Source organism: Lutra lutra, chromosome 7, assembly GCF_902655055.1.
Source record: "Lutra lutra chromosome 7, mLutLut1.2, whole genome shotgun sequence".
Lineage (NCBI taxonomy): Eukaryota > Metazoa > Chordata > Mammalia > Carnivora > Mustelidae > Lutra > Lutra lutra.
The window spans coordinates 104,908,429-104,926,446 of NC_062284.1; the positions used below are offsets into that span (position 1 = coordinate 104,908,429).

At 36.9% G+C, this 18,018-nt stretch overlaps 1 pseudogene; it reads left to right on the top strand.

Moving 5' to 3' along the window:
• Positions 1–8,363: 8,363 nt before the first annotated feature.
• LOC125103806 (60S ribosomal protein L10a-like) lies at positions 8,364–11,000 on the top strand (annotated as a pseudogene).
• Positions 11,001–18,018: the final 7,018 nt, after the last annotated feature.

The window sequence follows — 18,018 nt, forward strand, 5'->3', positions numbered from 1 at the left end:
TCTATGTTCAAAATTATCCCAGGTAACAAAGAAAATAGAATAACTGCCTGACCAGGACTTTAACTTATTATTCTGGCTTAATCATAGATAATCAGTAGTAAATACTTTCCTTTTGGAAGAAGAAAAAACCCATTTCACTTAAGTTATTTGATCTCTGTTAAACTGAAGGAAAGCTTAACGTTTAACTTACGTTAATATTAATGGAGCCATTTGGACATCTTGATTGTATAAATGTTGAGTAAAGTACACTAAGATAGGCAAGAGGCATTTATCTAGTAAGTACACAGATATTCAGTATAATAATCCCCTAGGGAAAACTTTCTTTATAAGCAATCAGAGAAGCCAGTGAACCTTTGATTTGACATTTCTAGAAGCCTGAGGAAAATCTAGGGAATACTGGAAAAGTGTAGGGTGAAGGAGAACCTGATGCCATCTGTTGCCATTCCATTCTAACATAACGCTACAGAACTAAAACCAACTCATGTTTTCATCCTGTTGAGATCAGCTGGGCACACTGCGATGCTTTTGATTTTGTCTAGAAACCTGTCACTTCAGGATAATTTCTGAAGACAAAGTCTGTTTCCCGTTTGGTAGGTGACCTGTTTAATGTTTTCCCTGTGTCTGGGAACTCCTTAGTGTAATTAGCGACCTTTGAACTCCACAACTAATCCTGAGCTATTTTGTATTCCTTACTCATCTTTAAGGCTGGACCTTTCTTTTCTTCAGAGTCCGCTGCCACAATTAAAGAAGAAACAGCTGCATTTCAAAGGGATTCCGATTCCAGAAGCTTAATCGTGATTGACATGTTCTTATTCTAAGCTATAAGACACTCTAAGAGTCCTTTCTTGGGTTAAAACTTCAATCATTTTCTAAAAAATTATCTCACTATGGATTTTATTCATTTTCTTTGATAACTATTCTTTGCATTTTTTAACTTGAAAGATGCTTTGCATTTGCAGTGAATATGAGCATCTACTTCCAGTAAAAGATTTGGATGGTGTCAGACATACTCTAGATGCAAAATTGCTAAATTCCCTTTTAGTGCCAAAATATGATTATGAAATTTGATGTCTATCATAAGGGTAATTATTCTTCAGGAGACCCAAAAGGTACAAGATGTGTTAAATTTCTGAAAATGTACTCTAAAAAAAGTAGTTCATGAATTTTGTAAAACCCTTCTTCATTTTTTTACTGAACAATATTTTTAAAACTTTTTAAAGCCACCAATACTCTTACGATGTAAGGTAATACCCTTACAGGGATGGGCACTTTTTATTTTTCCTTTTTAAATTATTGATTCAAATGTCAGGTTTGAATTAAATAGCCTTATCAGGAATTCTTAAGGGAATTATTTGTGTAAAAAGTTTTTTTTTTGTTTTGATTAAACAGTAGTCTGTCTCATAAACTTTTTTTTCCCCACACCAACTTAGTATTTCTGAGTTAAAATTATGGTGGCTTTTATACATTGTATGATTTAAGGTCTTTCAAAGCACAGTTTTTACACAGTAACAACTAATATTTTTCTTTTATTTTTTATTATAGTATTTCACACTGCTTTACAGACATTCGTAGACTCCTGTACCACCCGTGTGAGGTAGGTAGGTCGAGTTATCATCCAGAGCCTCTGTGGGGACTGCTGCCATAGCAGAATGATTGTTTCTAAGACAAAGGTCAGAAAAGGGATGTTAATAAACAGTCCTCAGGTTTAAGGGACTTTTTTAGGATTACATCTTAAATTCCAACAAATCAGATTTAGGAGTTACTGAAAGTGAAATTGATCCATCCCTCATCCAAACTTTGCAATACTTTCCTGTTCTGACATCATTTAGATAGTTAGCTGTATTATCAGATTAGAAACCATTGTATGCGGCTGCTGAAAGGAAAAGGAGGCAAAAAGCTAAACATGGGATGAATTCTGAACCTTTTAACCTGGCTGAAGTACGTTGGTCCCTGTTATGCAAATACCTTCAATCCTCTGCTAAGTTCGGTGGAAATAATTTTCTTGAATGACAGGTTTATTCAGCAAGGATTCAGTTGGTGATTAATCCCCCTTTGATCTAGGGTATTTCACTTAACTACCAGTTACCTCGTTCTGACAAAGTGCAACTGAGATTAGGGAGATCACTAGAACACTACCAGGGTGTGCGTTTATTCTCTCTAACCTTTTAAAGCAAGGGCCAAGAATGCAATTTATTTTCAGTATTTGAAGATGTAAAGTCCTGTCTGCTAAGTTAGAAAGTCAATTGAATACCAAATGAAGTTTATTTCTTTACGTAATAGAACAAACATTTCTTTTTGCTTCGACTAACAATGATTTTAAGAAACATAGGCTTTGAAGAAAGAAGAAACAAAGACTACATTCTAAGTATATCTTCTAGTTTTGTTTCATGTACTAGAATGTATACTTATTGGCCCTGAGATAAACCAAAAATCAAAGCAGTGGCTATAACTTAGGTTGGAAAATGCTTCTATTTTATTAAACTGCATGGTTTCTCCCTGCCCTCCCCCCATTAAAAAATGTCATGCTATGTGGTAAAGAAATCCAATGAGGAAAACATATTGTAATACACAGTTATTCATCTTAAGACTTATGGTTTCAAAGCTTTATTTGTTAACTTAGTCCTTCCTTGAGAAAAAGGGGCTTGTTATATTGCCACCATAAGAATAATCACATTCTTTTCCAGAATGATGTGTTTTTTTTTCCATAAAGGTAAATGATGCCATTACAAAAATAATCCAGATTATTTTAAATTATCAAAATAACTACTTTCTGCTACGTTGTTTACTATTTCTTCTGCCTTTTTCTCATTTAATTGGCTACTCTTCTTCCATAACTTTGAACTTTAAAATACTTTATGGAATTTTGCACAATATTTTAAGAATAAAATTTTAAGATGTGTTTTATGCTAGGCTTCTTAAAGAATTAGCTTTTGAAAACTATTAGCAACATCAGTGTCAATATTCATCTTCCAAGATACCAAATTTGGAGATTTATTCCTTAAGTATATTTCAAGTTTGACTCTTTAAAAAAGAAACATGATAATTTGTAACAAAAATAGTTTTAAAACACTAAATTATTATTGATTAATTTTATTACAGACAAGGCATTTTTTAAATGCTTTATAATTTGTTCATTATTCTAGTAGGACTTTAGGATACAAGTTACATGTTTAGATAACTTTCCCCATACATTTTTTTTTATCTCAAACATTCTGTGATCCAATTTCTGAATTGAAACAATGACTTGTACACATCTAATTCATGTTGGTGCCAAGCCAGTCTCTCTAGTTCCAATTTAGTAACCAATCTGTTTCTAAATATCTTCTGATAGCAAGTTACCTAACCAAAGCAAAATTGACCTTCTCACTTGGGCAGCACATATACCAAAGCAAAATTGAGAAGCAGAAAAAGATAGAAGGGCAGGATCCCTGGCTATATTGCTAAGAAACTAGTATGTTTAATAATTAACTACTCTATGCAGTCAATATTTAGTTGATAAATGTTGCAGTATATTTTGAAATATGCCATCAGAGACTCTAAATGAAACGTATGTATACACATATGTGTGTGTATTTGTGTAATATATGTTACTGTATCTGACTTGGTGGGTTTCCCTATGAAATGTTTGTGTTAATGTCAAAGGAAGAGTATTTAAAGTCAAATATCTTCTCTCCAAACATGTTAACAGTAATGGAGAGGCTCAATAAAATGAAAATTAACGGAGAGCTCATGCAATTACTCTGAAAAATTACTCTTAGGAGCTAAAGCCTTTTCAACCAGCTTCTAATGTTTTTTCATCAGCTGTTTTATGGAGATGATAATGTTATTGTGTATGTATAGCCTAGAGCAGTCAATGCCTTATCTGTATTACTAGTTTACTGTGAGGTCCAGATTGCTTTCTTTAGGCCCTGACTAATCTGTGTAATTGTCAGCAGTGTGGTGCTAATGTGCGGTGAGTAACATTTATGGATTGACAGGTACCCTGGGATGGAAACCACCTACTGAATTGTTTTTTCCAGTAAGACATGTGGAAATTTGCATGTCTTAATAATCCATTAAACATTTGAAGTCAAACTGTATTTTTCTCCTTTAAATGTCTTCTTTTTAAATGATAGTATCTGTAAAAACAATATTGTTTAGTTAATATACTACTATTAAAAAAATGAAAAATGAATCATTATGCCTCTTAAAATTTTTACTTTTTCTTTCAAAGGACTTGAGTGCCCTCTGCAGGCTATAAAGGGATAATTAATGACTGTATTCAAACCCTGTGATTTTTTTCGCTTTAAGAAGCATAGCCTGAATTAAGTGGGATCCATTTTATTTATATTGTTAGCTTTGTTAATTTGTCAGTGATTGAAGTTAGAGTTCCTTTGTCAGTTTTATAGTTGTATTTAGTGTGAAAAGTATTATTACCATTGATTTTCCAAATCACTTAGCTGGGGCTCTTTAAATGTTGGAACTATATACATTGGAACTAATAATACACATTTCCTCAAAGAAAGGAGATCAGGAAAACATTTAGCTATTTTGAAATTTATTGGGGCTGTAGAAAATAACTTGGTTATTTACCTTTACATTTTTAGGGTACTATACATTTGGTATGAAGCCTTTTTCAATATGTATCATGTAAAATTTTTAAATTACAAACAAGTTCTATGTATTGATCTTGTCGATGAGTGGTGATTGTGTTCAAGTTAAAAAACAAGGCTTCTTAGAATTTCTTTAAAGAAAGAATTAAACAGATAATGGTTTGTTGTGTTATTGTATAGGTCTGCTAACTAAAAAGAGCATTTCTGTTTGAAGAGCAAAAAGCAGAGGTTTCATTGAGTCCCTCATTTCAGTGTACCCATACTTTCTCAGCAGGTGTAACAGTTCTGTTCCTAAAGAATATAGGAGTTCATTTTGTATGTAAGCTATAGAACCGGAGTGCCAGTGGCACTTCTGATTCACTTAAAGCTGCCAGGGAAACTAAACATGATGAGAACAAGGGGAATGACTGGGTCAAATTAATAGAAATAGATCTTTTTGCAAGCAACATAATGATCCTGATCATCAGCCTTGAAAAGTAAATTAGAACAAGCAAATTGCTGTTGAAAAATTCTTTCAGCACTCTGCTGTTGCTACTCAGCTAGTCATGGCTCAGCCAGGGGCAAGGGAAAAAAATGCACTCAGTTTTGTATTAACAAAGGCAACATTATTAAAGTGAATGTTTGCATTGTGTTTATTGAAGTGTTCAAAGAATATTTGTTGCATCTTCAACATACTCTTCTCCAGACTAGTACGGTACATGAGTGATAGTAAAAATGAGTTATGTATACATTTTAGAAAGATAACTGACATTTAACTTAAATGTTTCTGAACGATCTTCAAAATATTTAAGCATCAGACTTCAATATTCTTTTTTGAAGATTTTCATCTAAGAAATGTATCCCCTAAAAAAAAAAAAAAAGACTCATTTGCTTGACTATACTACTTCAAATTACTTCCAAATGCTCAATAAAACTTTCCTCCCAGAAACAACAGTGCATAGGGGATAATGGGCTGAAAGCAATCAAACAAAAAATGAAAACAGCTGTGAAGTTGCTGAAGTGAATGTATAATAATATATTTTATGTGCATTGGAGAAACAGCGTGGTAAGTGTGAGCACTTGTGTGAGCTACAGTTGTCTTAAACTACCTCATAAAAACTAAGCTGAAAAAAAAAAAACTAAGCTGAGAAAAGTCAAGACAGCAAATGATAATATGTCAGTCTGACATTTAAAAATTTAAGAAGTATATGTACTGGTAAAATGGGTAATTAATAATTAAAAGTTCAGAAAGAATTTTAGCTTTCACCTATCTAAAATGAACAACTTAAATCACTTTTATATTTTAGGAGTAAAAAAAGTACAGTACTTAATGGGGATTAAAGTACAGTATTTTACTTGGTCTCTTAATAAGTTGTTAATGAATGCAATTCAGTATTCTGCAGTCTCCTATGCACTGACTAATTTCTGAAGAACTGTTTTCTTAGATTCACCACCAGGACAGGTTGTCAGTCTTCTACATTTCAACCTAAAAATTTATCTGGCACAATTAGCAAAGATTATTAGCCCATGCTGGAGGCTGTTGAGAACCTCTTTGCCAGATATTTTATTATTTACCATGTCTATAACATACATTTACAGAGTATTATATATTTATTACTTTAAAGTCCAGAAAGAATTGATAAAAATTACCTTAAAGTTATGAATTACTATATAGAAGTTTATATTTAAAATGAACTTTAACATTTCCCTAAAGAACTATCTTTGTCCATAATCTTAAAAAACTTTTTTTTTAATTTTTTTAATTTATTTTCAGTGTAACAGTATTCATTGTTTTTGCACCACACCCAGTGCTCCATGCAATCCGTACCCTCTCTAATATCCACCACCTGGTTCCCCCAACCTCCCACCCTCCGCCCCTTCAGAACCCTCAGATTGTTTTTCAGAATCCATAGTCTCTCATGGTTCACCTCCCCTTCCAATTTCCCTCAACTCCCTTCTCCTCTCCATCTCCCCTTGTCCTCCATGCTATTTGTTATGCTCCACAAATAAGTGAAACCATATGATAATTGACTCTCTCTGCTTGACTTATTTCACTCAGCATATTCTCTTCCAGTCCCGTCCATGTTGCTACAAAAGTTGGGTATTCATCCTTTCTGAGGGAGGCATAATACTCCATAGTGTATATGGACCACATCTTCCTTATCCATTTGTCCGTTGAAGAACCATCTTGGTTCTTTCCACAGTTTGGCGACTGTGGCCATTGTGCTATAAACATTGGGGTACAGATAGCCGCCCTTTTCACTACATCTGTATCATTGGGGTAAATACCCAGTAGTGCAATTGCAGGGTCATAGGGAAGCTCTATTTTTACTTTCTTGAGGAATCTCTACGCTGTTCTCCAAAGTGGCTGCACCAACTTGCATTCCCACCAACAGTGTAAGAGGGTTCCCCTTTCTCCACATCCCCTCCAACACATGTTGTTTCCTGTCTTGCTAATTTTGGCCATTCTAAGTGGTATAAGGTGGTATCGCAATGTGGTTTTAATTTGAATCTCCCTGATGGCTAGTGATGATGAACATTTTTTCATGTGTCTGATAGCCATTTGTATGTCTTCATTGGAGAAGTGTCTATTCATATCTTCTGCCCATTTTTTGATATGATTGTCTGTTTTGTGTGTGTTGAGTTTGAGGAGTTCTTTATAGATCCTGGATATCAACCTTTTGTCTGTACTGTCATTTGCAAATATCTTCTCCCATTCTGTGGGTTGCCTCTTTGTTTTGTTGACTGTTTCCTTTGCTGTGCAGAAGGTTTTGATCTTGATGAAGTCCCAAAAGTCCATTTTCGCTTTTGTTTCCTTTGCCTTTGGAGACATATCTTGAAAGAAGCCTAAAATTTGTATGGAATCAGAAGAGACCCCGAATCGCTAAGGAAATATTGAAAAACAAAAATAAAACTGGCGGCATCACGTTACCTGATTTCAAGCTTTACTACAAAGCTGTGATCACCAAGACAGCATTGCACTGGCATAAAAACAGACACACAGACCAGTGGAACAGAGTAGAGAGCCCAGATATGGACCTTCAACTCTATGGTCAAATTATCTTCGACAAAACAGGAAAAAATATACAGTGGAAAAAAGACAGTCTCTTCAATAAATGGTGCTGGGAAAACTGGATAGCTATATGTAGAAGAATGAAACTCGACCATTCTCTTACACTGTACACAAAAATAAACTCAAAATGGATAAAAAACCTCAACGTGAGACAGGAATCCATCAAAATCCTAGAGGAGAATATAGGCAGTAACCTCTTTGATATCAGCCACAGCAACTTCTTTCAAAAAAAATTATTTTAAATAAAGCAAATACCAAGCCTCTAACTCTACTTTTGCTAAGGAAGTAATCAGAAAAAAGTGGTTAGTAATGTGCATAGCTTAATAATGGCAAGAGGACTTTTTAACTGATGTGGATATCAGTGGCTTCATGCCCAGGATATCTATTTCCTTCTATTAAAAGAACATGCCATTATATCTAATATTGAAGACCTAAACACAATTGAACATAAGATGTGACTTCACATTAAAAATTACTGTGTAATCTAGTTGAAAGGGAGACCTTAATTTAGTCAATAAAAACTCAACCTTAGGGCTCCTGGGTGGCTCAGTGGGTTAAATCCTCTGCCTTCAGCTCAGTTCATGAACCCAGGGTCCTGGGATCGAACCCCGCATTGGGCTCTCTGCTCAGCTTCCCCTTCTCTTCTCTCTGCCTGCCTCTCTGCCTACTTGTGATCTCCATCTGTCAAATAAATAAATTAAATCTTTAAAACAAAAGAAGAACTCAGTGTTAAACTTTATTGTATTGTACTCTTACGAGCCACTCCAGAACTAAACACAAAAACAAAAAATATTATCTGATTTTGGATGGTACCTTAAGATTCCCACAATGTATTAGCATTGTAATATGGAAGGCTACTTCTATACATTTGTTAATACAGAAACTGTCCAAAGAAGTGATGGTTGGTATTCCCCAGGCAAACAGGACAAAAGAGCATCCCAAAGACAACATCATATCTGTGCAGGTCTGACAATTCCAGAAACCTGAACATCTAAGATAGTAAACGTATACATGGAATACTTTTTGGTTTCCAATGTTTGAGATTTGGAGAGATAAATATAAATTTCTAAGGAAATTATTGCTATATTTAACTTCCACCCTAGGATGCAAATACAAAAGCACATCTGCCTACTAAATTTACATTCTTCCACTCTATCTCCCTTTCCTTGATAATTTTGAATGCCTATTCACATATGCTAGTATGAGATTTGCCTCTGTGTGATCAATGAATAAAACAGAATGGTGTATGAAGAGGATTATAAAGAAAATATGTAAGTGAAGAACTTATATAACTTGGTAGAGTAAAATATGTTATATTTGATAAGCTAATGTTTTTTCTAGTTCACCTACAGTAGAACTTCTACCTTCAGAAAATATTCTAAGCCTTGTTTCATTTGAATATGTATACATGCACATATATACATGTGTATAAGTAAGTAAAACAAGAGAAATATAAGCTCCAGAGCACTGGTCTCACCTATTAGTTTACAAATCTTTCCTCCACCTCCCAAGCCAATATTTTGAACATCTTGAGGACAATGACATTTATCTTCCCATCTTTGTATTCCCAGTGCCATGAGAAACACAAAAGAAGCTTAGTCTTGATTCAGTGGAGTAGTAAAATGTTAAATACATAATAAAGCAGATTGTCTTTCCACCTAAAACAAATCAATGGTGTTTGAGTGATTGTGGTTTTGCATGTGTGTATAAGAAGTTCATTGTTCAAACAGTGGTTCAGTCCACATTCAGCACAGGTGATTTCTGCCCTGTGATTGCCATCTATAGCACTATTCAGAGAAATTGTCACCATTTATGACACTTCTTCAGACATACTGTGCAGAGCTTTGGCTCAGCCTGTTAGACCAGCAACAGCTGAGGCCTGTGGTTGCTGCCCATCATAGGACACATTCTTTGCAGTTATGCTTCAGTGAACCTTAAAGCCCTTGGTGCTCCCTTCTTAGAAATCCTTTCTGGAACTCATTCTACAATGGCTTTGTGAGTTCCCCACTATTCACCAGAGTTGATCCTGATTTTGTTCAATATAATATGACCTGATATGCTATGACTCCTCTCATCCCATAAAGCCAGAACTTTCAGTGATTCCCATATACCGACGTAATAGTGTCACCAGTATCCAAGAATTCCAAATGATTATTTTGAACATATCCATTAACCACAAAGGCAGAGTGGTGTAGAGGAAATCTACAACCTTTTTTCCATAACCACAAAGGCAGAGCGGTGTAGAGGAAATCTATAATCTTTGAAGTCATACACAGCTGATTTCAAAACCTGCCACTTACAAGTTGGGTGGTCCTGGATAAATAACTTCTGTGATCCTCCCTTTCCTCCTAGCTTCATAGGATTATTGCTTTAAATGATACCAAGTTATCTGCATAAGTATTCAATGTTCTTTCCCTTCTATATCATAAGTTAAGAATGGCCTTTTCATGTAACCGTCTCTGCTTATAATTAGACAGTTATGCCTTCAGATTATCAAAATTATATGAGTTGTCCATTTCACCTTGGTGGGGTTTTTTGGTTTTATTCTTGTTTTTTTAAGTAAGTTCTATACCCAACATGCAGCTGGAGCTCACAACCTCAAGATCAAGAGTCACATGTTCTGCTGTTTTGTGGTTCCTTTGACGTGAGGAACCATGAGCAGCAAAGTCTCCTGTGACCCTGTAGGAGGTGGTACAGGAAGTCCTACATGGGAACCATGTGCTGGAAGTTTTTGGAGATGGTGGAACTGCAGATGAGCCTAAAGAACTATGACCCTCAGAAGGACAAACGTTTCCTGGCTGCCATCAGTCTTAAGTCCACTCCCTGCCCCAAGTTCTTCATATGTGTTTTGAGGGACCAGTGGCACTTTGATGAGGCCAAGGCAGTGGATATCCCTCACATGTCCCTCATATGGACATGAAGCACTAAAGAAACTCAACAAGAATAAAAAATTAGTCAAGAACCTGGCCAAGAAGTAGGATACATTTTTGGCTTCAGAATCTCTGATCAAGCAGAGCCCACGAATTCTGGGCCCAGGCCTGAATAAGGCTGGCAGTTTGCCTTCCTTGTTGACCCACAATGAGAACATGGTGGCCAAAGTAGACAAAGTGAAGTCCACCAACAAATTCAAGATGAAGGTGCTGCATCTTGCAGTGGCTGTTGACCACATAAAGATGACAGGTGATGAGCTTGTGTACAACATCCACTTAGCTGTCAGTTTCCTGGTGTCATTGCTCAAGAAGAACTGGCAGAAAGTCTGGGCTTTATACTTCAAGAGCACCATGGGCAAGCCCCACCACCTATACTAAGGCACAGTTTAATAAACCCCAGTGCTTCCATTTAAAAAAAAAAAAAAGAGCCACATGTTCTACTGACTAATCAGTTAGGTGTCCCTTTTGGGCTTGGGTTTTATATGTTCAGCTGTATCTTATCTTGTAGGGATGCCTACTCCACTGCTTGACCGGGCCCTTGGAATTAATAAACCAGCTGTAGAACTGAGTGGGTGTGTTTTTTTATTTTATTGTTTTATTTAAATTTCAGCTAATATACAGTGCAATATTGGTTTCTGGAGTGAATTCAGTGATTCATCACTTACACAGGTGTAAGAGTTTTATAAACTTTACTAAAGTTTAACAATTCATCATTATTCATAGGAGGACATTCCCTCAAAATTCGTACTATAAGGTTTGAAAAAACAGTCATCTGCCAAAAGTGAGACTGAATGAAAATAAAATCCACCAATAGAAACATCAAACAAATAACAATAATAGCCCACAAACCTTTAATAGAGCTTGATTCTAGAAGGTTTTTCTGTATGTCGTCCAAGATGTAGTCTATGCCATTCATAACTAATTGTTACATGTGAAAGTCATTTCTTCATAAGATGAACCACTGATTAAACCTGAGTCTTATGTCTGGTAAGGAAATGAATGTATCTGGAATATTGTGAAACTTACATTTATGTGACATACTGTACTAGGTATAGGAAAAAATGTAAAGATTGCTTGCTTTCCCAGAATATATAATCTAAAAGATATAGAAATGTTTTAAGTATTAGCTGTTATCCCTGGAGTTTTCTTGAAATACTTTTTCCTATAAATAATAGGAAAATATTTATTCAGTTGGTAACATAATTTTTAATGTCAAACTGCTTGATTTATTGATATAATAAAACACTCCTTGAATTGTCAAATTTAGCTTCCTGGAAATCTAAAGTTACAGAACAAGGATACTTAAATCTTAGAATGCTAAAAAGGGTTGAAAATAATTTGCTCTTTCCCCACAGAATAGGGACATTTTGTTTACTTTTGTTTTACTGACCCTTTTGCCCAAATTAGCTTGATTGAATAAAATACCCTAAGCTGCAGAGTTCTGATAGAAGGTGGGCATATTTCTTCATCTTTCCCAGATCTGAGTCTCGACCACAATGCCAAGCCTCTCTGATGTCTGAAAGTGGAAAAATGAATGGTAGGATAACATTGAGGCCTCTGAGACCCTCAGTAACTCCCGCTGAAAGACCACTCCTCTACACCCAAGGAAGGGAGGACCTTCCTAACTTCCCAGTCCAGCATCAGAGGGTTCCTTGGGGATGCCCAGTTGGTGGCGCCTGAGAGCTTCCTAGGGACTGCATGAACCCACAGCTACTAATGAGTATTTCTCTTTACGTTTCTGTTTCTAGCAAATGCACTGGTTTTACATTTTTAGTAGTCATATAAAGTTTCCTCCTTAAATATAAATTAAAATTGAATATATAACAGTATAAACTATACTGGAATTTAAATTAAATTTAAAAAATAAATTGAAAATGAACATTTATAAAGAAAGGTATCAAGTAAATAATAGTTCAGGTGGTATATGGTGAACAGAAAGGTGGAAACGCAGATGAGTGTAGAAAAATTATTTGGGGGGGGTTTTGAAAATCAGAAATCGACACTTAGGGAATCTAAAATAGGAGTAAATTTTCATTATGCTGCTCAAGTTAGTTTTTCAGTAAAGTCCTCAGAGGGGCTAATAAGCAGTGTAGTCTGTGGAGAATATATGGCTTTTGGGCTAGGCAGACACAATTCAAATGCCATCTCTGCACAAGTCAGCCATGGGCCCAGGCTCCTCACTTATAAACCAGGAGTCTTAACCTCATAAGGTTGGTGTATGAATTAAATGGCATAGTACGCAGAAAGAAAAAGTACATAGGTGTTGCTCATTCATTCCTTTTGACTCACCCTTGAATAATGTCAGCTGTTTCATTTTCTTCATAACTTCTGAACTGGAAGTAGGTCCCAATTATTTCCATTCCAATTTTTTTTTTTTTTTTGGTAATGTGCTAGCAAAATGTGGGAAAACAGCATATTGAATTCCCATATTTACCGCAGTACAGAGAAGTTCAGTTTGTGTTAGTGGCAAAGTCAGATATAGATTTTCTTTTTTCTTTTTTTATATATTTATTTATTTTAATTTTTTATTTTTATTTATTTTTTATTTTTTTTAATTTTATAAACATATATTTTTATCCCCAGGGGTACAGGTCTGCGAATCGCCAGGTTTACACATTTCACAGCACTCACCATAGCACATACCCACCCCAATATCCATAACCCCACCCCCCCTCCCAACCCCCTCCCCCCATCAACCCTCAGTTTGTTTTGTGAGATTAAGAGTCACTTATGGGAGGAGGAGTCAAGATGGCGGAGAAGAAGCAGGCTGAGACTACTTCGGGTAGCGGGAGATCAGCTAAATAGCTTATCTAAAGATTGCAAACACCTACAACTCCAACGGGAGATCGAAGAGAAGAAGAACAGCAACTCTAGAAACAGAAAATCAACCACTTTCTGCAAGGTAGGACTGGCGGAGAAGTGAATCCAAAGCAACTGGAAGATAGACCGCGGGGGGAGGGGCCGGCTCCCGGCGAGCAGCGGAGCAACGGAGCACAAAATCAGGACTTTTAAAAGTCTGTTCCGCTGAGGGACATCGCTCCAGAGGCTTAACTGGGGTGAAGCCCAGGCGGGGTCAGCGCGGCCTCAAGTCCCGCAGGGTCGCAGAAGGATCGGGGGTGTCTGAGTGTCACAGAGCTTACCGGTATTAGAACGGGGAAGCCGGCTACAGAGACAGAGCCGAGGAGTGACTCTCAGCTCGGGGTTGCCTTGAACCGGTCGCAGGCTCGGTCAGCTCGGAGCGCGGCCGGAGGCCAGGGTGACGGGAGTCATTGGGCGCTGTTCTCAGAGGGCGCACTGAGGAGTGGGGCCCCGGGCTATCGGCTCCTCCGGGCCGGAGACCGGGAGGCCGCCATCTTCATTCCCGTCCTCCGGACTCTACGGAAAGCGCTCAGGGAACAAAAGCTCCCGAAAGCAAACCCAGCAAACCGGAGCGGATAACTCAGCCCGGCCCCGGGTAAGGGCGGTGCAACTCCGCCTGGGGCAAACACGCTTGAGAATCACTACAACAGGCCCCTCCCCCAGAAGATCAACGGGAAACCCAGCCAGGACCAAGTTCACCTACCAAGGAGTGCAGTTTCAATACCAAGGAGAGCGGCAGAATTCCAGAGGAGAAGAAAGCAAAGCACGGAACTCATGGCTTTCTCCCCATGATTTTTTAGCCTTGCAGTTAATTTTTTTTTTCTTATTCAATTTTTTTTTTCTTTTTCTCTTCTTCTGCTAAATTTTTTTAACTTTTACCGTTTTCTTTTTTAACGTTTTTAAAATAGTTTATCTAATATATATATATTTTTTCCTCTTTTTATATTTTTTCTTTATCAGCTTTCTTTTTTTAATAGTTTCTTTTTTTTTTTTTTTCTTTCTGAACACCTTTTTATCCCCTTTCTCCCCCCTCACGATTCGGGATCTCTTCTGATTTGGCTAAAGCATATTTTCCTGGGGTTGTTGCCACCCTTTTAGTATTTTACTTGCTCCTTCATAAACTCTTATCTGGACAAAATGACAAGGCGGAAAAATTCACAACAAAAAAAAAAAAGAACAAGAGGCAGTACCAAAGGCTAGGGACCTAATCAATACAGACATTGGTAATATGTCAGATATAGAGTTCAGAATGACGATTCTCAAGGTTCTAGCCGGGCTTGAAAAAGGCATGGAAGATATTAAAGCAACCCTCTCGGGAGATATAAAAGCCCTTTCTGGAGAAACAAAAGAACTAAAATCTAACCAAGTTGAAATCAAAAAAGCTATTAATGAGGTGCAATCAAAAATGGAGGCTCTCACTGCTAGGATAAATGAGGCAGAAGAAAGAATTAGCGATATAGAAGACCAAATGACAGAGAATAAAGAAGCTGAGCAAAAGAGGGACAAACAGCTACTGGACCACGAGGGGAGAATTCGAGAGATAAGTGACACATTAAGACGAAACAACATTAGAATAATTGGGATTCCAGAAGAAGAGGAAACAGAGAGGGGAGCAGAAGGTATGTTGGAGAGAATTATTGGAGAGAATTTCCCCAATATGGCAAAGGGAACAAGCATCAAAATCCAGGAGGTTCAGAGAACCCCCCTCAAAATCAATAAGAATAGGTCCACACCCCGTCACCTAATAGTAAAATTGACAAGTCTTAGTGACAAAGAACAGATCCTGAAAGCAGCCCGGGAAAAGAAGTCTGTAACGTACAATGGTAAAAATATTAGATTGGCAGCAGACTTATCCACAGAGACCTGGCAGGCCAGAAAGAGCTGGCATGATATATTCAGAGTACTAAACGAGAAAAACATGCAGCCAAGAATACTATATCCAGCTAGGCTATCATTGAAAATAGAAGGAGAGATTAAAAGCTTCCAGGACAAACAAAAACTGAAAGAATTTGCAAATACCAAACCAGCTCTACAGGAAATATTGAAAGGGGTCCTCTAAGCAAAGAGAGACCCTAAAAGTAGTAGATCAGAAAGAAACAGAGACAATATACAATAACAGTCACCTTACAGGCAATACAATGGCACTAAATTCATATCTCTCAATACTTACCCTGAATGTTAATGGGCTAAATGCCCCAATCAAAAGACACAGGGTATCAGAATGGATAAAAAAAAAAACCCATCTATATGTTGCCTACAAGAAACTCATCTTAAACCCGAAGACATCTCCAGGTTTAAAGTGAGGGGGTGGAAAAGAATTTACCATGCTAATGGACATCAGAAGAAAGCAGGAGTGGCAATCCTTATATCAGATCAATTAGATTTTAAGCCAAAGACTATAATAAGAGATGAGGAAGGACACTATATCATACTCAAAGGAACTGTCCAACAAGAAGATCTAACAATTTTAAATATCTATGCCCCTAACGTGGGACCAGCCAACTATATAAACCAATTAATAACAAAATCAAAGAGACACATCGACAAGAATACAATAATAGTAGGGGATTTTAACACTCCCCTCACTGAAATGGACAGATCATCCAAGCAAAAGATCAACAAGGAAATAAAGGCCTTAAATGGCACACTGGACCAGATGGACATCACAGATGTATTCAGAACATTTCATCCCAAAGCAACAGAATACACATTCTTCTCTAGTGCACATGGAACATTCTCCAGAATAGATCACATTCTTGGTCCTAAATCAAGTCTCAACCGGTATCAAAAGATTGGGATCATTCCCTGCATATTTTCAGACCACAATGCTCTAAAGCTAGAACTCAATAACAAGAGGAAATTTGGAAAGAACCCAAATACATGGAGACTAAACAGCATCCTTCTAAAGAATGAATGGGTCAACCAGGAAATTAAAGAAGAATTGAAAAAATTCATGGAAACAAATGATAATGAAAACACAACGGTTCAGAATCTGTGGGACACAACAAAGGCAGTCCTGAGAGGAAAATATATAGCGGTACAAGCCTTTCTCAAGAAACAAGAAAGGTCTCAGGTACACAACCTAACCCTACACCTAAAGGAGCTGGAGAAAGAACAAGAAAGAAACCCTAAACCCAGCAGGAGAAGAGAAATCATAAAGATCAGAGCAGAAATCAATGAAATAGAAACCAAAAAAAAAAAAAAAATAGAACAAATCAACGAAACGAGGAGCTGGTTCTTTGAAAGAATTAATAAGATTGATAAACCCCTGGCCAGACTTATCAAAAAGAAAAGAGAAAGGACCGAAATAAATAAAATCATGAATGAAAGAGGAGAGATCACAACGAACACCAAAGAAATACAGACAATTATAAGAACATACTATGAGCAACTCTACGCCAACAAATTTGACAATCTGGAAGAAATGGATGCATTCCTAGAGACATATAAACTACCACAACTGAACCAGGAAGAAATAGAAAGCCTGAACAGACCCATAACCAGTAAGGAGATTGAAACAGTCATCAAAAATCTCCAAACAAACAAAAGCCCAGGGCCAGACGGCTTCCCGAGGGAATTCTACCAAACATTTAAAGAAGAACTAATTCCTATTCTCCTGAAACTGTTCCAAAAAATAGAAATAGAAGGAAAACTTCCAAACTCATTTTATGAGGCCAGCATCACCTTGATCCCAAAACCAGACAAGGATCCCATCAAAAAAGAGAACTACAGACCAATATCCTTGATGAACACAGATGCAAAAATTCTCACCAAAATACTAGCCAATAGGATTCAACAGTACATTAAAAGGATTATTCACCACGACCAAGTGGGATTTATTCCAGGGCTGCAAGGTTGGTTCAACATCCGCAAATCAATCAATGTGATACAACACATTAATAAAAGAAAGAACAAGAACCATATGATACTCTCCATAGATGCTGAAAAAGCATTTGACAAAGTACAGCATCCCTTCCTGATCAAAACTCTTCAAAGTGTAGGGATAGACGGCACATACCTCAATATTATCAAAGCCATCTATGAAAAACCCACCGCAAATATCATTCTCAATGGAGAAAAACTGAAGGCTTTTCCGCTAAGGTCAGGAACACGGCAGGGATGTCCGTTATCACCACTGCTATTCAACATAGTACTAGAAGTCCTAGCCTCAGCAATCAGACAACAAAAGGAAATTAAAGGCATCCAAATCGGCAAAGAAGAAGTCAAACTATCACTCTTCGCAGAGGATATGATACTATATGTGGAAAACCCAAAAGACTCCACTCCAAAACTGCTAGAACTTGTACAGGAATTCAGTAAAGTGTCAGGATATAAAATCAATGCACAGAAATCAGTTGCATTTCTCTACACCAACAACAAGACAGAAGAAAGAGAAATTAAGGAGTCCATCCCATTTACAATTGCACCCAAAACTATAAGATACCTAGGAATAAACCTAACCAAAGAGACTAAGAATCTATACTCAGAAAACTATAAAGTACTCATGAAAGAAATTGAGGAAGACACAAAGAAATGGAAAAATGTTCCATGCTCCTGGATTGGAAGAATAAATATTGTGAAAATG